Here is a 22772-nt window from a genome sequence, read left to right as displayed (position 1 = left end):
TCGTGGATGTCAACCAACAAACTTACACTAAATATAGAAAAGACCTTCTACATTATATTTGGTAGTAAATCATCAAATCAGATTCAACTTCAGATAAACAATGTTAATATTACCAATAAAAATTATGGGAAGTTCGTTGGTCTATACATAGACAAGAGACTGAACTTCAGCACCTACATATAACACATTGCCAACAAAAAATGAAAAACGGTCGGTTTACTTTCTAAAATCAGATATTATGTTCCCCTCTCTGCTCTCTTCCCATTATACTACACACTCTAATCTATCCCTATCTTACATACGGTATCCGTATATTGGGTTCAACCATTGCAAATTACCTAACGCCTATCATCACTCAGCAATTCCTTTATCCCAACTATAACAAGCTTTGTCTTCAGACAACACACAGCCCCACTATTTAAGTCCCTTAATATGCTAAACATACATTCACTCTACACAGTCTCATGTACTATCTACATGTACAAAACCGAGTTCCTAAATGCTATTCATGGTCTGAAACTTTTCCTTGAAAGGTGTAATGGAACCCATGAGCACCACAACAGAAATAAATATAGCTATGATATTCCCCAGAGTCAGACTAAATCTGGGCAAACATTCCATGCAAATAAAAGGGCCCAGTCTTTGGAACTCACTCCCTGATGAATTAAACAATTGTTCAACTCATGCCCTCTTCAAAAGTAAAATAAAAAAGTACTTAATTTCATCCTCATAGTTTCCTATCTTGTGCTTCAAACTCACACTGTATCTTGCACTACACACTTCCCCCATATTAGTACTTAAGACATATATCCGTACCATTGTAATCACCTGTCAACTTATGTTGTAGTTATTTGTTGATATAAAACCTTGCTACACTGTACCCTTTCATCTTACCTGATGTCTTAGATTAAGGACCTGCCCAAAACGCTGTGTGTGTTAGTGGCTTTCCATGAATGTAAAAATACCAATCCAATGTAATCTCACCAGCCCATTGTGCATTCTTGCAAAAAAATTATTATTATTATTATTATTATTATTGTACAACCACTAGCACGCATAGCGTTACGGGCAGGTAACGCCCGTAACTTACTCCTAATTTTCCACGGAATACGACCCGCCAAATCGTTTAACAACCAGGTACCCATTCCCTTCTGGGTAAACAGTGGTACAGTTAAGTATTGGCGCCCAGTAAATCCTCCCCTGCCAGGATACAAACCAAGGCCAAAGCAATAGCGAAGCGCTAAGCTTATATGCTTGATTCTTGCTTAATGGGGTTCTGGGAGTTCTTCTACTTCCCAAGCCCGGCCCGAGACCAGGCTTCACATGTGAGAGTTTGGTCCACCAGGCTGTTGCTTGGAGTGGCCCGCAGGCCCACATACCCACCACAGCCCAGTTGGTCCGGCACTTTTTTTTAGAAAACAATCTAGTTTTCTCTTGAAGATGTCCACGGTTGTTCCGGCAATATTTCTTATGCTCGCTGGATGTTGAACAACCGTGGACCTCTGATGTTTATACAGTGTTTTCTGATTGTGCCTATGGCACCTCTGCTCTTCACTCGTTCTATTCTGCATTTTCTTCCATATCGTTCACTCTAGTACGTTGTTATTTTACTGTGTAAATTAGGGACCTGGCCTTCCAGTATTTTCCACGCGTGTGTTATTTGGTATCTCTCTCGTCTCCGTTCTAGTGAGTACATTTGGAGAGCTTTGAAACTATCCCAATAATTTAGGTGCTTTATCGCGTCTATGCGTGCCGTATATGTTCTCTGTATTCCCTCTATTTCAGCAATCTCGCCTGCTCTGAAGGGGGAAGTGAGTACTGAGCAGTACTCGAGACGGGACAACACAAGTGATTTGAAGAGTACAACCATTGTGTGGGATCCCTGGATTTGAAAGTTTTCGTAATCCATCCGATCATTTTTCTGGCTGACGCAATATTTGCTTGGTTATGCTCCTTAAACATTAAGTCGTCGGACATCATTATTCCCAAATCCTTGACATGCTGTTTTCCTACTATGGGCAGATTTGATTGTGTTTTGTACCCTGTATTATATTTCAGATCCTCATTTTTGCCGTACCTGAGTACCTGGAATTTATCACTGTTAAATTACACTTTCGCGCTATCTGAACGCGCCGGCGCGTCCGGTTTCGTCTAACGTAAACGCATAGTGGACATAAAGTTATGTCAACTTTTAAAATATTTGTATAAAATTCAATTTTTATCCGATTTACTTTGGGTTTGTTTTAAACTGCGCGCTATGAGGCTCTCTTTCTCACCACTAGGCTGCATGGTACAATAAGTTCATGAAAGGTGTGGATAACTTCGATCAAATGGTATTTTGTCCCAAACGGGTTGCAGGTGGGTGACTTTAGCCGTTTATACTGGTAATGCTTCCCCCATATCATGTATTATATGCATATGTCTGTTTAGGGAATTTTATTCCGATCAATATACAACCAAAAATAACTGTGTGCAACAAGTATAAACTTGACAAACATAACAAAAGTAAAAACATTTCGTGTGTGTTTGACGCTCACTGATATGTTCCAGCGTTGTTTTATATTTGGCGCTATTCTACCTTACGCTTTGTTGATATTTTTTACCTATGGGCACATAGAACATTCTATTGCGAACACATTGACACAAAAATGAATGACGTACATAGAAAATTAATGTCATGAGAGTGAAATAAGTATAAACTTTCAAAGCGCCGTGCATCGTCCCGTCACCAATACCGGGTAACAATTTCACCACTTCCCACACTCTTGCGGGCGGGCCGCAATCATTATTCTACGCTTATATTCATATCACCGTGTTGGGAATTTCATTGCGAGTCCATTGATACCAAAATTAACGCTGTAAAACAAGTGTGGAGGTGATTACAATCCCAAGAGTAAAAACATTTTGTTGCTGTTGGGCGCTCACGGCGAGTCATCTTCGTAGTTATTTATTTGGTGCTGGTATCCCTATACGTTTCGTGACTTTTTTTACTGATGTTCTTCTAGAGAATTTTATTGCGAACACGTTGGTACCAAAATGAAATACGTAGCATGAGAACTAAGGTCAGAAGTGTAAAAAGAGTATACACATTTTTGTTTTTACGCTTAAGCCATAAAAACGCAGCGCGCACATTGGTTGGCTGAGTGACCTTTGCTGAGAGCGCGAAAGTGTTAAATATCATGTTATTTTATGCTGCCCAATCGAAAACTTTATTAATATCTGCTTGTAGTTTTTCGATGTCTTCAGCAGAGGTAATTTTCATGCTGATGTTTGTGTCATCTGCAAAGGATGACACGAAGCTGAGACTTGTATTTTTGTCTATATATGATATATGAATATGTAAAAGCAGTGGTCCGAGGACTGTACCTTGAGTTACAGAGCTTTTAACTGCGTTTGGACTTTTATTAGATTGATTTTATTTTATTTGATTGCTACTCTTTGTTTCGACAGGAAATTGAGTATCCAGCGTTCTACTTTACTAGTTATTCCCATTGACCTCATTTTGTGTGCTATCACTCAATGGTCACATTTGTCGAATGCCTTTGCAAAGTCTGCCTGTGTATAAGTCTGTGATTTTCTTCTAAAGCTTCTATGATTTTGTCATGTCATAGTGGTTGAGTAATTGTGACAGACAGTTGTTGAACGCCAGGTGTTTGACCACTACGGCACGAGAACCCGGACAATGGCCCCATACACACGTGTCAGACCGCAACGCCTCTCCGGTGGTGAAGGCTGTAATATCCTGACCAGTGCAAGCGGAACCTCTCAAGACTAGAGATGAGTCTCCTCGAACCATCCTCCATCTTGCACAGTGTTCAGGTATGTAAAGAACAACCCATTACGGAGAGTACACCATTGTCAAGATGAGAGCTTCACTGGTGGAGGAAGACAGTCATCACTGGACACCCTGGAGTAGGGAAGACAGTCATCACTGGTCGGGGTCACCTTGGAGGAGGAAAGACAGTCATCACTGGTCGGGGTCACCTTGGAGTAGGGAAGACAGTCATCACTGGACACCCTGGAGTAGGGAAGACAGTCATCACTGGTCGGGGTCACCTTGGAGTAGGGAAGACAGTCATCACTGGTCGGGGTCACCTTGGAGTAGGGAAGACAGTCATCACTGGTCGGGGTCACCTCGGAGTAGGGAAGACAGTCATCACTGGAAGACAGTCATCACTGGACACCCTGGAGGAGGGAAGACAGTCATCACTGGTCGGGGTCACCTTGGAGTAGGGAAGACAGTCATCACTGGTCGGGGTCACCTCGGAGTAGGGAAGACAGTCATCACTGGACACCCTGGAGGAGGGAAGACAGTCATCACTGGACACCCTGGAGGAGGGAAGACAGTCATCACTGGACACCCTGGAGGAGGGAAGACAGTCATCACTGGACGGGGTCACCCTGGAGGAGGGAAGACAGTCATCACTGGACGGGGTCACCCTGGAGGAGGGAAGACAGTCATCACTGGACACCCTGGAGGAGGGAAGCCAGTCATCACAGGAAGACAGTCATCAGAGGACGGGGTCACCCTGGAGGAGGGAAGACAGTCATCACTGGAAGACAGTCATCAGAGGACGGGGTCACCCTGGAGGAGGGAAGCCAGTCATCACAGGAAGACAGTCATCAGAGAACGGGGACACCCTGGAGGAGGGAAGCCAGTCATCACGGGAAGACAGTCATCAGAGAACGGGGACACCCTGGAGGAGGGAAGCCAGTCATCACAGGAAGACAGTCATCAGAGGACGGGGTCACCCTGGAGGAGGGAAGCCAGTCATCACGGGAAGACAGTCATCAGAGAACGGGGACACCCTGGAGGAGGGAAGCCAGTCATCACAGGAAGACAGTCATCAGAGGACGGGGTCACCCTGGAGGAGGGAAGCCAGTCATCACAGGAAGACAGTCATCACTGGACGGGGTCACCCTGGAGGAGGGAAGCCAGTCATCACGGGAAGACAGTCATCAGAGGACGGGGACACCCTGGAGGAGGGAAGCCAGTCATCACAGGAAGACAGTCATCAGAGGACGGGGACACCCTGGAGGAGGGAAGCCAGTCATCACAGGAAGACAGTCATCACTGGACGGGGTCACCCTGGAGGAGGGAAGCCAGTCATCACAGGAAGACAGTCATCAGAGAACGGGGACACCCTGGAGGAGGGAAGCCAGTCATCACAGGAAGACAGTCATCAGAGGACGGGGTCACCCTGGAGGAGGGAAGCCAGTCATCACAGGAAGACAGTCATCAGAGGACGGGGACACCCTGGAGGAGGGAAGCCAGTCATCACAGGAAGACAGTCATCAGAGAACGGGGACACCCTGGAGGAGGGAAGCCAGTCATCACAGGAAGACAGTCATCAGAGGACGGGGACACCCTGGAGGAGGGAAGCCAGTCATCACAGGAAGACAGTCATCAGAGAACGGGGACACCCTGGAGGAGGGAAGCCAGTCATCACAGGAAGACAGTCATCAGAGGACGGGGACACCCTGGAGGAGGGAAGCCAGTCATCACAGGAAGACAGTCATCAGAGAACGGGGACACCCTGGAGGAGGGAAGCCAGTCATCACAGGAAGACAGTCATCAGAGGACGGGGACACCCTGGAGGAGGGAAGACAGTCATCACAGGAAGACAGTCATCAGAGAACGGGGACACCCTGGAGGAGGGAAGCCAGTCATCACAGGAAGACAGTCATCAGAGGACGGGGACACCCTGGAGGAGGGAAGACAGTCATCACGGGAAGACAGTCATCAGAGAACGGGGACACCCTGGAGGAGGGAAGCCAGTCATCACAGGAAGACAGTCATCAGAGGACGGGGACACCCTGGAGGAGGGAAGCCAGTCATCACAGGAAGACAGTCATCAGAGGACGGGGACACCCTGGAGGAGGGAAGCCAGTCATCACAGGAAGACAGTCATCAGAGGACGGGGACACCCTGGAGGAGGGAAGACAGTCATCACAGGAAGACAGTCATCAGAGAACGGGGACACCCTGGAGGAGGGAAGCCAGTCATCACAGGAAGACAGTCATCAGAGGACGGGGACACCCTGGAGGAGGGAAGACAGTCATCACGGGAAGACAGTCATCAGAGAACGGGGACACCCTGGAGGAGGGAAGCCAGTCATCACAGGAAGACAGTCATCAGAGGACGGGGACACCCTGGAGGAGGGAAGCCAGTCATCACAGGAAGACAGTCATCAGAGGACGGGGACACCCTGGAGGAGGGAAGCCAGTCATCACAGGAAGACAGTCATCAGAGGACGGGGTCACCCTGGAGGAGGGAAGCCAGTCATCACAGGAAGACAGTCATCACTGGACGGGGTCACCCTGGAGGAGGGAAGCCAGTCATCACGGGAAGACAGTCATCAGAGGACGGGGACACCCTGGAGGAGGGAAGCCAGTCATCACAGGAAGACAGTCATCAGAGGACGGGGACACCCTGGAGGAGGGAAGCCAGTCATCACAGGAAGACAGTCATCACTGGACGGGGTCACCCTGGAGGAGGGAAGCCAGTCATCACAGGAAGACAGTCATCAGAGAACGGGGACACCCTGGAGGAGGGAAGCCAGTCATCACAGGAAGACAGTCATCAGAGGACGGGGTCACCCTGGAGGAGGGAAGCCAGTCATCACAGGAAGACAGTCATCAGAGGACGGGGACACCCTGGAGGAGGGAAGCCAGTCATCACAGGAAGACAGTCATCAGAGGACGGGGACACCCTGGAGGAGGGAAGCCAGTCATCACAGGAAGACAGTCATCAGAGGACGGGGACACCCTGGAGGAGGGAAGCCAGTCATCACAGGAAGACAGTCATCAGAGGACGGGGACACCCTGGAGGAGGGAAGACAGTCATCACAGGAAGACAGTCATCAGAGAACGGGGACACCCTGGAGGAGGGAAGCCAGTCATCACAGGAAGACAGTCATCAGAGGACGGGGACACCCTGGAGGAGGGAAGACAGTCATCACGGGAAGACAGTCATCAGAGAACGGGGACACCCTGGAGGAGGGAAGCCAGTCATCACAGGAAGACAGTCATCAGAGAACGGGGACACCCTGGAGGAGGGAAGCCAGTCATCACAGGAAGACAGTCATCAGAGGACGGGGACACCCTGGAGGAGGGAAGCCAGTCATCACAGGAAGACAGTCATCAGAGGACGGGGTCACCCTGGAGGAGGGAAGCCAGTCATCACAGGAAGACAGTCATCACTGGACGGGGTCACCCTGGAGGAGGGAAGCCAGTCATCACGGGAAGACAGTCATCAGAGGACGGGGACACCCTGGAGGAGGGAAGCCAGTCATCACAGGAAGACAGTCATCAGAGGACGGGGACACCCTGGAGGAGGGAAGCCAGTCATCACAGGAAGACAGTCATCACTGGACGGGGTCACCCTGGAGGAGGGAAGCCAGTCATCACAGGAAGACAGTCATCAGAGAACGGGGACACCCTGGAGGAGGGAAGCCAGTCATCACAGGAAGACAGTCATCAGAGGACGGGGTCACCCTGGAGGAGGGAAGCCAGTCATCACAGGAAGACAGTCATCAGAGGACGGGGACACCCTGGAGGAGGGAAGCCAGTCATCACAGGAAGACAGTCATCAGAGAACGGGGACACCCTGGAGGAGGGAAGCCAGTCATCACAGGAAGACAGTCATCAGAGGACGGGGACACCCTGGAGGAGGGAAGCCAGTCATCACAGGAAGACAGTCATCAGAGAACGGGGACACCCTGGAGGAGGGAAGCCAGTCATCACAGGAAGACAGTCATCAGAGGACGGGGACACCCTGGAGGAGGGAAGCCAGTCATCACAGGAAGACAGTCATCAGAGGACGGGGTCACCCTGGAGGAGGGAAGCCAGTCATCACAGGAAGACAGTCATCAGAGGACGGGGACACCCTGGAGGAGGGAAGCCAGTCATCACAGGAAGACAGTCATCAGAGGAACGGGGACACCCTGGAGGAGGGAAGCCAGTCATCACAGGAAGACAGTCATCAGAGAACGGGGACACCCTGGAGGAGGGAAGCCAGTCATCACAGGAAGACAGTCATCAGAGGACGGGGACACCCTGGAGGAGGGAAGCCAGTCATCACAGGAAGACAGTCATCAGAGAACGGGGACACCCTGGAGGAGGGAAGCCAGTCATCACAGGAAGACAGTCATCAGAGGACGGGGACACCCTGGAGGAGGGAAGACAGTCATCACAGGAAGACAGTCATCAGAGAACGGGGACACCCTGGAGGAGGGAAGCCAGTCATCACAGGAAGACAGTCATCAGAGGACGGGGACACCCTGGAGGAGGGAAGCCAGTCATCACGGGAAGACAGTCATCAGAGGAACGGGGACACCCTGGAGGAGGGAAGCCAGTCATCACAGGAAGACAGTCATCAGAGGACGGGGACACCCTGGAGGAGGGAAGCCAGTCATCACAGGAAGACAGTCATCAGAGGACGGGGACACCCTGGAGGAGGGAAGCCAGTCATCACAGGAAGACAGTCATCAGAGGACGGGGACACCCTGGAGGAGGGAAGACAGTCATCACAGGAAGACAGTCATCAGAGAACGGGGACACCCTGGAGGAGGGAAGCCAGTCATCACAGGAAGACAGTCATCAGAGGACGGGGACACCCTGGAGGAGGGAAGACAGTCATCACGGGAAGACAGTCATCAGAGAACGGGGACACCCTGGAGGAGGGAAGCCAGTCATCACAGGAAGACAGTCATCAGAGGACGGGGACACCCTGGAGGAGGGAAGCCAGTCATCACAGGAAGACAGTCATCAGAGGACGGGGACACCCTGGAGGAGGGAAGCCAGTCATCACAGGAAGACAGTCATCAGAGGACGGGGACACCCTGGAGGAGGGAAGCCAGTCATCACAGGAAGACAGTCATCAGAGAACGGGGACACCCTGGAGGAGGGAAGCCAGTCATCACAGGAAGACAGTCATCAGAGGACGGGGACACCCTGGAGGAGGGAAGCCAGTCATCACAGGAAGACAGTCATCAGAGGACGGGGTCACCCTGGAGGAGGGAAGCCAGTCATCACAGGAAGACAGTCATCAGAGGACGGGGACACCCTGGAGGAGGGAAGCCAGTCATCACAGGAAGACAGTCATCAGAGGACGGGGACACCCTGGAGGAGGGAAGCCAGTCATCACAGGAAGACAGTCATCACAGGAAGACAGTCATCACAGGAAGACAGTCATCACAGGAAGACAGTCATCAGAGAACGGGGACACCCTGGAGGAGGGAAGCCAGTCATCACAGGAAGACAGTCATCAGAGGACGGGGACACCCTGGAGGAGGGAAGCCAGTCATCACAGGAAGACAGTCATCAGAGAACGGGGACACCCTGGAGGAGGGAAGCCAGTCATCACAGGAAGACAGTCATCAGAGAACGGGGACACCCTGGAGGAGGGAAGCCAGTCATCACAGGAAGACAGTCATCAGAGGACGGGGACACCCTGGAGGAGGGAAGCCAGTCATCACAGGAAGACAGTCATCAGAGGACGGGGACACCCTGGAGGAGGGAAGCCAGTCATCACAGGAAGACAGTCATCAGAGGACGGGGACACCCTGGAGGAGGGAAGCCAGTCATCACAGGAAGACAGTCATCAGAGGACGGGGACACCCTGGAGGAGGGAAGCCAGTCATCACAGGAAGACAGTCATCAGAGAACGGGGACACCCTGGAGGAGGGAAGCCAGTCATCACAGGAAGACAGTCATCAGAGGACGGGGTCACCCTGGAGGAGGGAAGCCAGTCATCACAGGAAGACAGTCATCAGAGGACGGGGACACCCTGGAGGAGGGAAGCCAGTCATCACAGGAAGACAGTCATCAGAGGACGGGGACACCCTGGAGGAGGGAAGCCAGTCATCACAGGAAGACAGTCATCAGAGGACGGGGACACCCTGGAGGAGGGAAGCCAGTCATCACAGGAAGACAGTCATCAGAGGACGGGGACACCCTGGAGGAGGGAAGCCAGTCATCACAGGAAGACAGTCATCAGAGGACGGGGACACCCTGGAGGAGGGAAGCCAGTCATCACAGGAAGACAGTCATCAGAGGACGGGGTCACCCTGGAGGAGGGAAGCCAGTCATCACAGGAAGACAGTCATCAGAGGACGGGGACACCCTGGAGGAGGGAAGCCAGTCATCACAGGAAGACAGTCATCAGAGGACGGGGACACCCTGGAGGAGGGAAGCCAGTCATCACAGGAAGACAGTCATCAGAGGACGGGGACACCCTGGAGGAGGGAAGCCAGTCATCACAGGAAGACAGTCATCAGAGGACGGGGACACCCTGGAGGAGGGAAGCCAGTCATCACAGGAAGACAGTCATCAGAGGACGGGGACACCCTGGAGGAGGGAAGCCAGTCATCACAGGAAGACAGTCATCAGAGGACGGGGTCACCCATCCATACGGGCGCCAGTTACAAGCGGCAGCTGGCCCTATATCCGCTGCCTTCCGTGGGAGGAGGGTGAGCGTGCAAGCGTGCACTCGCCCGCCCGTACACTCATATGTACTCACCTAGTTGTGCTTGCGGGGGTTGAGCTCTGGCTCTTTGGTCCCGCCTCTCAACTGTCAGTCAACTGGTGTACAGATTCCTGAGCCTACTGGGCTCTATTATTATCTACATTTGGGGACCACGCAGTCCCCATGACGTAGTGGTAAGACACTCGCCTGGCGTTTTGCGAGCGCAATTGCCTGAGTTCGTATCCTGGCCGGGGAGGATTTACTGGGCGCAAATCCTTAACTGTAGCTTCTGTTTAACTAACAATGAAAGTGGTACCTGGTTGTTAAACGATTTGACGGGTCGTATTCCGGGGAATATTAGGATTAAGGACTTGTCCGAAACGCTTTGCGTGCTAGTGGCTGTACAAGAAAATATATATATATATTATATATATATATATATATATATATATATATATATATATATATATATATATATATATATATATATATATATATATATAACTGAAAACTCACACCCCAGAAGTGACTCGAACCCATACTCCCAGAAGCAACGCAACTGGTATGTACAAGACGCCTTAATCCACTTGACCATCACGACCGGACAAAATGAGGTGATAGCCGAGGCTATTTGAACCACCCCACCGCCGGCACTTCAGTTGCATATTGTCCAGGGGACCATTCTGGCTTGTTCGCATTTGTGTTCCTCACGTGTGCCCCTAAGAATGAGGTGATTTGGTAAAATGCTATGCCCAAGATTACTATCCGAGTGCCGGCGGTGGGGTGGTTCAAATAGCCTCGGCTATCACCTCATTTTGTCCGGTCGTGATGGTCAAGTGGATTAAGGCGTCTTGTACATACCAGTTGCGTTGCTTCTGGGAGTATGGGTTCGAGTCACTTCTGGGGTGTGAGTTTTCAGTTGCATATTGTCCAGGGGACCATTCTGGCTTGTTCGCATATATATATATATATATATATATATATATATATATATATATATATATATATATATATATATATATATATATATATATATATATATATATATAATTAAAACTGTGTATGGAGTCAGTCTCCATCACATCACTGCCTAATGCATTCTATCTGTCAACTACTCTGACACTAAAAAAGTTCTTTCTAACGTCCTTGTGGCTCATTTGGGTACTCATTTTTCACCTGTCCCCGTGTTCGCGTACGATCTATGTTAAATAGTTTATCTTTATCTACCTTGTCAATTCATCTGAGAATTTTGTAGATAGCGATCATGTATTCCAGTGTCGTAAGGTTCAGTTTCAATACTCTTTCATCGTGGCTAATTCCTCTCAGATCGGGGACGAGCCTGGTGGCAAACCTCTGAACCTTTTCTAATGACTATATGTGGACTCCACTCTGGAGCCGCATATTCCAGCATTGGTCTGACATATGTGGTACACAAGGGTCTGAATGATTCCATACACAAGTTCCTGAAGGCAGAACTGGCGACACCACCACACCTCGTCCACCACTGGCGACACCACCACACCTCGTCCACCACTGACGACACCACCACACCTCGTCCACCACTGGCGACACCACTACACCTCGTCCACCACTGGCGACACCACCACACCTCGTCCACCACTGGCGACACCACCACACCTCGTCCACCACTGACGACACCACCACACCTCGTCCACCACTGGCGACACCACTACACCTCGTCCACCACTGGCGACACCACCACACCTCGTCCACCACTGACGACACCACCACACCTCGTCCACCACTGGCGACACCACCACACCTCGTCCACCACTGACAACACCACCACACCTCGTCCACCACTGGCGACACCACCACACCTCGTCCACCACTGGCGACACCACCACACCTCGTCCACCACTGGCGACACCACCACACCTCCTAAACCACTGGCGACACCACCACACCTCCTCCACCACTGGCGACACCACCACACCTCGTCCACCACTGGCGACACCACCACACCTCGTCCACCACTGGCGACACCACCACACCTCGTCCACCACTGGCGACACCACCACACCTCGTCCACCACTGGCGACACCACTACACCTCGTCCACCACTGGCGACACCACCACACCTCGTCCACCACTGGCGACACCACCACACCTCGTCCACCACTGGCGACACCACCACACCTCGTCCACCACTGGCGACACCACCACACCTCGTCCACCACTGACGACACCACCACACCTCGTCCACCACTGGCGACACCACCACACCTCGTCCACCACTGACGACACCACCACACCTCGTCCACCACTGGCGACACCACCACACCTCGTCCACCACTGGCGACACCACTACACCTCAGCCACAACTAACGACACCATAGAGCACCGCACGTTAGCCACAACTGGTTCCTGAGACGAGCAACTCACGCACCTTCCACTTCCGGTTGTGGCTCATCAACAGCCACCCCCCTCTCCCACCGTCCCTCCCCCCCCCCTCTCCCACCGTCCCTCCCCCCCCCCTCTCCCACCGTCCATCCCCCCCCCTCTCCCACCGTCCCCCCCTCTCCCCTCCCACCGTCCCTCCCCCCCCCCTCTCCCACCGTCCCTCCCCCCCCCTCTCCCACCGTCCATCCCCCCCCCTCTCCCACCGTCCCCCCCTCTCCCCTCCCACCGTCCCTCCCCCCCCCCTCTCCCACCGTCCCTCCCCCCCCCTCTCCCACCGTCCCTCCCCCCCCTCTCCCACCGTCCCCCCCCCCCTTCCACGACCACACGAGCCTTCGCTGTGTGACGCTTCCCCCCACCCCCCACATCTCCCATAGCAGCGAACGGTGAATACAACGCCAATTTCCCACAGTAATATACTGTGTCTGTGCCACCCACATTAATATAAGGTGTGTCCCCCCACAGTATTATACTGTGTGTGTCCCCCACAGTAATATACTGTGTGTGTCCCCCACAGTAATATACTGTGTGTCCCCCCACAGTAATATAGTGTGTCTCCCACAGTAATATACTGTGTGTCCCCCCACAGTAATATAGTGTGTCTCCCACAGTATTATACTGTGTGTGTCCCCCACAGTAATATACTGTGTGTGTCCCCCACAGTAATATACTGTGTGTCCCCCCACAGTAATATAGTGTGTCTCCCACAGTAATATACTGTGTGTCCCCCCACAGTAATATAGTGTGTCTCCCACAGTAATATACTGTGTGTGTCCCCCACAGTAATATACTGTGTGTCTCCCACAGTAATATACAGTGTGTGTCTCCCACAGTAATATACTGTGTGTCTCCCACAGTAATATACAGTGTGTGTCTCCCACAGTAATATACTGTGTGTCTCCCACAGTAATATACAGTGTGTGTCTCCCACAGTAATATACTGTGTGTCCCCCACAGTAATATACGGCGTGTGTCTCCCACAGTAATATACGGTGTCCCCCACAGTAATATACTGTGTGTGTCTCCCACAGTAATATACAGTGTGTGTCTCCCACAGTAATATACAGTGTCTCCCACAGTTATATACAGTGTGTGTCTCCCACAATAATATACAGTGTGTGTCTCCCACAGTAATATACAGTGTCTCCCACAGTAATATACAGTGTGTGTCCCCCACAGTAACATACAGTGTCTCCCACAGTAATATACAGTGTGTGTCTCCCACAGTAATATACGGTGTGTGTCTCCCACAGTAATATACGGTGTGTCTCCCACAGTAATATACGGTGTGTCTCCCACAGTAATATACTGTGTGTCTCCCACAGTAATATACTGTGTGTGTCTCCCACAGTAATATACTGTGTGTGTCTCCCACAGTAATATACTGTGTGTGTCTCCCACAGTAATATACTGTGTGTGTCTCCCACAGTAATATACAGTGTGTCTCCCACAGTAATATACGGTGTGTGTCTCCCACAGTAATATACTGTGTGTGTCTCCCATAGTAATATACTGTGTGTGTCTCCCACAGTAATATACGGTGTGTGTCTCCCACAGTAATATACTGTGTGTGTCTCCCACAGTAATATACAGTGTGTCTCCCACAGTAATATACGGTGTGTGTCTCCCACAGTAATATACTGTGTGTGTCTCCCACAGTAATATACGGTGTGTGTCTCCCACAGTAATATACGGTGTGTGTCTCCCACAGTAATATACGGTGTGTGTCTCCCACAGTAATATACTGTGTGTGTCTCCCACAGTAATATACTGTGTGTGTCTCCCACAGTAATATACTGTGTGTGTCTCCCACAGTAATATACTGTGTGTGTCTCCCACAGTAATATACTGTGTGTGTCTCCCACAGTAATATACTGTGTGTCTCCCACAGTAATATACTGTGTGTGTCTCCCACAGTAATATACTGTGTGTGTCTCCCACAGTAATATACTGTGTGTGTCTCCCACAGTAATATACTGTGTGTGTCTCCCACAGTAATATACTGTGTGTGTCTCCCACAGTAATATACTGTGTGTGTCTCCCACAGTAATATACTGTGTGTGTCTCCCATAGTAATATACTGTGTGTGTCTCCCACAGTAATATATGGTGTGTGTCTCCCACAGTAATATACGGTGTGTGTCTCCCACAGTAATATACGGTGTGTGTCTCCCACAGTAATATACAGTGTGTCTCCCACAGTAATATACGGTGTGTGTCTCCCACAGTAATATACGGTGTGTGTCTCCAACAGTAATATACGGTGTGTCTCCCACAGTAATATACGGTGTGTCTCCCACAGTAATATACTGTGTGTGTCTCCCACAGTAATATACGGTGTGTCTCCCACAGTAATATACTGTGTGTGTCTCCCATAGTAATATACCATGTGTGTCGTGTTACGTGCCTGTCTAATAACGCTCGAGAATAGCACAATTTTCCACTAAATTCTCTACTCAATACATTGGCACAGAAAATGGGGATAATGGAAAGGGGGACTGCCTAAACTCCAGTCTATTTACACGCTCGCTCAAACAATCAAACAAGGTAATCACACAGATTTAAGTAAAGTACACCACGTGACTCGCGCTGAAGGACACAGAGACACGGGTCAAGAATTATCTATGAACTGCAATATTATAAGTCCCACACACTGGGAAAACTAACAATAACAGGCTATCACTCGTACTTAAGACATATCGCAATTAAAGAACTATGTCCAACTTACAAAGTAGAAAGATAATACCTAAACCTAGGGAGCCATAAGGCTAAGGGGAGAGATTACCGCTCCATCCACACCGATGATGTTAATACCAGCAGAAAATGAGAGCGAGAGAGATGATTGATTGATAAAGATTAAGCCACCCAAGAGGTGGCACGGGCATGAATAGCCCGTAAGTGGTAAAAATTTTTGTTCAGTAATTCTTTTCAGTATTCTGAGGTTGCATTTAATCGTCAAGCTGTTATCGCGGGGGAGGATACTGCTTGACAGTCTTTATGAGGGTGTCCAGCTGCTGGACACCTTTTTTGACCAGGAGAGTGGCTGTGTTGATGGCTTCAGGGTGGCCACTGCAAGATTCAGGAACTCTTAAAGCTCTTCTAAGGTCATTGGTTGCTTCACATTCCAGAAGATAGTGAAGTAATGGCTTTTCTGTGACAGTTTGGCAGAAGATGCACTCTCTCTGTCGGGGTTCACCACTCTCCCAGTTGCATCTGTAACCTAGACATAGTCTATATAACCTAACTGCTATTTCCCTGTGGATTCCTTTTGGGATATTTAACCTTCCTGATTTTTTTTTTTTTTTATATATACAAGAGTTGTTACATTCTTGTACAGCCACTAGTACGCGTAGCGTTTCGGGCAAGTCCTTAATCCTATGGTCCCTGGAATACGATCCCCTGCCGCGAAGAATCGTTTTTTCATCCAAGTACACATTTTACTGTTGCGTTAAACAGAGGCTACAGTTAAGGATTTGCGCCCAGTAAATTCTCCCCGGCCAGGATACGAACCCATGACATAGCGCTCGCGGAACGCCAGGCGAGTGTCTTACCACTACACCACGGAGACTAATTTGGTTGCCAGAAGATACCATGTTGCAGATGGTGAACCTTCAGCTATTCTCTGGTGCAGGTCGGCTTTGTTGAGATGTGAGAGTTTTTTGGTGATGATGTTTTTTATGTTCTCTAGGCTGGGTTGAATTGTTTTATGTCTCACTGGATGACGAGTTGCCAATTTAGCAATTTCATCAGCTTTCTCATTTAATGGGATTCCAACATGGGATGGGATCCAGTTTAAGGTTATGTTGAGTCCTTTGCCTTTAGCGACTGCTCCAAGATACAAAATGGTGGTAATTATTTCCACGTTATCTTTCCACTGTTTTTGTCCTAGTATTTGAAGTGCAGCTTTTGAGTCTGTGTGTATAATTGCATTTTGAGTGATTTGTGCAATCACATATGCGAATGCCTGTTGTATGGCAAACAGCTCAGTTTGGGTTGATGATACTAGTCCTCCCAGTCTCCAATATGCCTGTACGCTGGCCGTGCAAAGAGCAGTTAGTTAGTTTAGTTCATTTATTATGCACCCCATACCCATCTTGTGGGCGGTAGTGGAAAGGGTTACAGAGGCACATAATGGGCTCAGGGACTGAACCCCACAATTCATTTAGCTAAGCAAGTTACAATCTTGATGAGCTAGTTACAAAATTGAATATGTCATCACATCAACAATGGGTTCGACCCGTGCAAAGAGCAGCGCCAGCACTGTGTCCACCGATCCGTCTGTGAAGATGTGGGTGGCTCCTGCTACTGCTATGCTATACATTTGCTTTTCTTTTATGCGCTTTAGGATTGTTGGATCATAGAAAGCCTTTTTCATTGGGAGACTTTCTATTGCTATTTTGAAAGTAGGCTCTTCCCACGGTGAGGAAGATGTGTAATTTGGGTGTGGTTGATCACCCTCTCTCTCAAGAATCATGCTTTTTAAATGTAGTCTGTTTAGGACATTTCCTGCTCTTGCAGCCCAAGAGTTTCCATTGTTCTGGCCTAGTCCAGCCACCAAGGCCTGACGTACTGGGATTGGATCAGGAGAAATATTTATCTTACTGATAATTGTAGCTGTTCTTTGTGATATTCTTTCCAATTACGTTTTAAATTAGCATTGTTTAAATTACTTTTATCCAATTACATTTTAAATTAGCATTGTAGCTAATTTACATTGTAAATTAGCTACAATTAAACATAATTGTAGCTGCTCTTTGTGATATTCTTTGAAGACAGGGCAAACCCGTTTCCAGTCTTAGAGTTTCAAGCCTGCTCCACATGGGGGCTCCCAGTGCGGCTCTCATAACATTGTTTTGGGCAACTTCAAGCTTTTTCCACTGTTGGTGTGATTGACTTGTGAGTGCAGGTGCGGCATAGTCGATCACTGATCCGACTACCTGTACATAGTATGTGCGAAGGACTTGCAGATTGGCTCCTCCAGAGAGGTAGGTTAGCGACCTGAGGATTGCCGTCCGGGCCGCAGTTCGCTCTCTCAAGTAAGTGACCTCAGCATTAAAATTCATGTGTGTGTGTCCAGGATTATTCCTAGATACTGATAGGTGTCCACCCATTCAATTGGTTGACCCTGTACTGTGAGTTGGATGTTGGGATTCGCTATTTTTATGGGCATGGTTTTTGTCTTTGAGGGGTTGAGTTTGATACCAATTTGTTTTGCCTCTTTACTGATGCAGTCTAAGCATTTGGGTGCAAGGCGCGCCGCAACCCTTCCTTTTATGATGATGACAAAGTCGTCCGCGTAGTTTAGCAGCCTGCAGTGATGTGGGAGTTTCAACCTCATTATTCTTTCCATTAAACAGTTGCAGAGAAGAGGGCTGAGAATACCTCCTTGCGGTGTACCATTTTCATGTCTTTTGTACTCAGAGACTGTGCCATGAACTTTTACTCATGCTTCTCTGTTTATGAGACAGTTTTTGGTCCAGGCGAGCAGGTTGCCTCTGACCTCTTTGTCGATGAGGCAGCAGAGAATAGCTGGGGCGCTAGCCAGTTCAAAGGCTTTCTCAAGGTCCAGGAATATCAGCATTCCTGGTCTGTCATTCAAGTGGGCTAATAGAGTTGTAATACATTCCACTGTGCCAACCCCTCTTTTATAGGCATACATATCATGGTGCAGTTTAGGCATTTTCCATTCCAGTCTGTTGAGTGCCGTTCTGTCAGCCGTCTTGGCTACACAGCTTTGAAGAGAGATGGGCCTGGGATTAGCTGGACCTTTGGGTTTTGGGATCGGCAATATATCTGCTTTATTCCAAGCTTTAGGTCTAGTTTGAGAAGTCCAGGCTACATTAATTAACCTTAGGTATGCAGCGTCTCCCTCTGGGCTGAGGTTCCTAATCATTTTATAGGTTATTTTGTCGGCTCCAGGGGATGTATCCTTGTAGTTTTTCTTAGCCCGATTAAGCTCATCTAGTGTGAAGGGGGCATTAGTGTCAGAGACTTCTGCACATGCTGTAAGGATTCTGTGCCACCTTTCTTCCTCTAATCCTATCTGCACTGCTAATACATCTGGTGGAAGCTGATTGCTGGCTGCTCTTTCTGCAAACCAGGTTGCCAGTACTTCAGCTTCCTGTTGAGGATCCTTGGGGTGTGGAGCTTTAGGTGTTTTGTTTCCTTTGGCCCGGTGGATTTGCTGCCACATCTCTCCAAGAGAGGTGTGTTCATTCAGATGTGAACACCATTCCAGCCACTTTTGTTCTTCTATTAGTCTGGTCTCCCGATGCACATGTTCCTTGACCTCACAAAGTAAGGTCCTGTTGCGGTCACTTGGCTGCTTTTCATATAGCTCTCTTGTTCTGTTGAGATAGGGATGCGCCTTCCTTTTACGGACACAGGTGCCGTTTTCGAACATGAAATGCGTTCGGACGCCTGTCTAGTTATTAGTAACTATTAGGCCATCTTCTGACTCATTGGCTTAGAACTGTTTAGCAGATCTAAGCTGGTAATTAATGGTACAATACTAACAGCAAAGGAATGATTCCTACTCATTACAGGTATAATTAACATTGAACATCTGCAACATGAAGAGCACATGAAAAACCATCTCTAGTATCCTAGGAACTAAGCAACACTCACATAACCGAATAAAACTCTGTAAGGATGGGTGTACACCGTCAACTGATTTAGAAATGGCAAATGAATTTAATAGTTTCTTTTCATCGGTTGGTGCTAATCTTGCCAGAAAAATCCCACAGACTCAGACATATATTAACACATATCTCTCAGGCAGCTATCCAAACTCTCTTCTCCTTTCACCAGTCAGCCCGACAGATGTTGTGTCCACCATACACTCACTAAAAGCCAAAGCTGGGAACATCAGTGAAATTCTATCCATTGTATACAAGAGCACCTCCCATGCCCTTGCGCCACCCATAGCTCTACTGTTCGACAAATGCATAGAGTGTCATACCTTCCCTGATATTCATAAAAAAGCAAGAGTAACACCAGTTCATAGAGGAGGCAAGCCGGCGGACATAAACAATTATAGACCAATATCAAACCTACCCATACTATTAAAAATATTTGAAAAAATTATCTACAGGCAGCTCTATTCCTACCTCATAAAATTCGACATACTGAGCCCCTGTCAGTTTGGCTTCCGGTCCCAAAAGAGTACCAATGATGCAATTATTAGTCTCCTTGATGTAATTTACTCAGCCCTTGACAAAAATGAGTTTCCGATTGGATTCTTCATTGACCTGAGAAAGGCCTTTGATACTGTTAATCACAACTATATCTTACTTAAACTCCAGCAGTATGGAATCCGAGGCCTTTCCCTGGACTATATCCGATCCTATCTTAGTGACAGACACCAATGTGTAGCCATCAATGATACAACCTCTCCCACTATACCATTAACCGTTGGAGTGCCACAGGGCAGCATCTTGGGACCTCTTCTATTTCTTATATATATATCAATGATCTGCGTAATGTCTCTAATATTCTTAAACCTATATTGTTTGCTGATGACACTTCCCTTATCTATTCAGACCCCAACCTAAATACACTAAATAATGTTGTGAATAATGAATTAAAAAAAGTCCACTTATGGATTTCAACTAACTAATAAATAAATAAATAAATGTTTATTCAGGTAAGGTACATACATACAAGAGATTTTCCAAAATTTGATTGATTTATAGATAGAGCTAGTACATACAATGCCTAAAGCCACTATTACGCAAAGGGTTTCGGGCAGGAAAAACATTAATGACTAAAACTTAATACTAATTGAGTATAAAGAATAAAATGTGTTTAGAACAAATAAAAATAAAGACAAAAAAGGGGGGAACATAGCTGAAAAAGCAGCACAAATAACAATTAGGTCGACAAAGTGTTTTTTTTTTTAAACAGACATGGGTTGACAATAGAGGGGTCAGGTAGGTTACAGGGAATTTATTAGGTAGTGCTTCGTTTTTACCTTAAACTGGTTGAGAGAGGTACAGTCTTTAACATGGTTGGGAAGGTCATTCCACATTCTGGGTCCCTTGATTTGTAGAGCATTTCTAGTTTGATTAAGTCGTACTATAGGAATATCAAAACTGTATTTATTTCTGGTGTGGTGCTCATGGTGGTGCTGTTACAACCTTCAATGAAGCTTTTGAGGTCAGGATTGGCATTACAGTTCAGCATTTTCTATATGTATAATACACATGAGAAAATGTGCAGTGACTTAATATCTAACATATTCAGAGATTTGAGTAGGTGTCTGGGGCCAGAGTTGGATATTGTCCTAATAGCAGCTTTGTGTTGAGTAATTAGAGGACGTAAATGATTTTGGGTAGTAGAACCCCAAGCACAAATACCATAGTTGAGATATGGAGAGATGAGGGAGTAATAGAGAGTCACCAGGGCAGGGCGGGGTACATAATATCTGATCTTAGAAAGAATGCCAACAGTTTTTGAAACTTTTTTTGATATATTTAGAATGTGTCCCTGGAAATTCAGCTTGTGGTCAATGAGAATGCCAAGGAATTTGCCATCTAATTTGTTACAAATTTGGGTATTGTATATTTTGAGATATATTTGATTAGAGGATTTATTGCCAAACAGAATATAGAAAGTTGTGTCAATGTTAAGGGTGAGTTTGTTGGCAGTTAGCCAAAGATGGACTTTATTTAGCTCAGTATTTACTGTGGCATTTAGAGCAAGGGGGTCAGGACTGGAGTAAATGAAGGTTGTGTCGTCAGCAAATAGAATTGGTTTGAGGTGTTGGGAGGCATTTGGAAGGTCATTAATGTAGATGAGAAAGAGGAGAGGGCCAAGTATGCTGCCCTGAAGAACACCAATGTTGATGGGTAGGGTGGGAGAAATTGAATTATTCACAGAAACATACTGGGGCCTGTCAGTAAGGTAGGATTTGAGGTATTGCAGGGAGTGTCCTCTGACTCCATAATGATGTAGTTTAAGAAAAAGGTTTTGGTGGTTGACAGTGTCAAAAGCCTTACGCAGGTCCACAAATAACCCAACAGGGAACTCATTTTTATCAAGAGCTGCATGTATCTAGTTAATCATACTAATAAGTGCATCGTTAGTGTTTTTTTGGGTCTGAAGCCAAGAATAGGGTCTTGGAGTACTGATGTATTCTTCCTCACAAAACTGCGATGATTTGAGCTGATGGGTGCTCAGAATCGTGAGTTTTTTTCCGGGAACAAATCCGTGTGCGGCCAGCTAGCAATGGCGCCGGCAGAGAATCCCTCGACATAGATAAAAATATTACAAACCACGTCATCAAATTTGCAGATGTCACTAAGACCTATGGTAAAGTGAGAAGTAAAGGTGATATTGAGACCTTACAATGAGATCTACAAGAACTTCACAAATGGTCAGATGACTGGCAAATGCTTTTTAATATCGATAAATGCAAGACCTTGCATGTCGGTCACAACAATCCACGTTACAACTATCACATTGACAGCACTACATTACAACAGATAGATGAAGAAAAGGACCTTGGAGTCAGACTCCATCATTCACTAAAAGTTGCCCAACAAGTGGGAGCGGCAGTAAAAAAGGCGAACCAAACCCTGGGAATAATGAAGTGTACCTTTACCTTCAATGAAAAGAAAAAGTCGTTCAATTGTATAAGTCTCTGGTGCGCCCCCACCAGATTATTGCATTCAGGTGGTCTCCATATCATGGAGACCTCATCTTCAGAAATACATAGCTGCTCTGGAGAAGGTGGAACACTGGGCAACAAAAGTTATACCAGAGCTTAGTTAGTCATCTCTCGTATCAGGAACGGTTGAGGGCCACAGAGCTAACACTGCAGACCAGGCATGACAGTGCGGATCTCATCGAAACCTTCAAAATACTAAATAATTTGGAGGATA

The sequence above is a fragment of the Procambarus clarkii genome, chromosome 28, assembly GCF_040958095.1.
Source record: "Procambarus clarkii isolate CNS0578487 chromosome 28, FALCON_Pclarkii_2.0, whole genome shotgun sequence".
Taxonomy (NCBI): Eukaryota; Metazoa; Arthropoda; class Malacostraca; order Decapoda; family Cambaridae; genus Procambarus; species Procambarus clarkii.
This window is presented reverse-complemented; position numbering follows the sequence as displayed.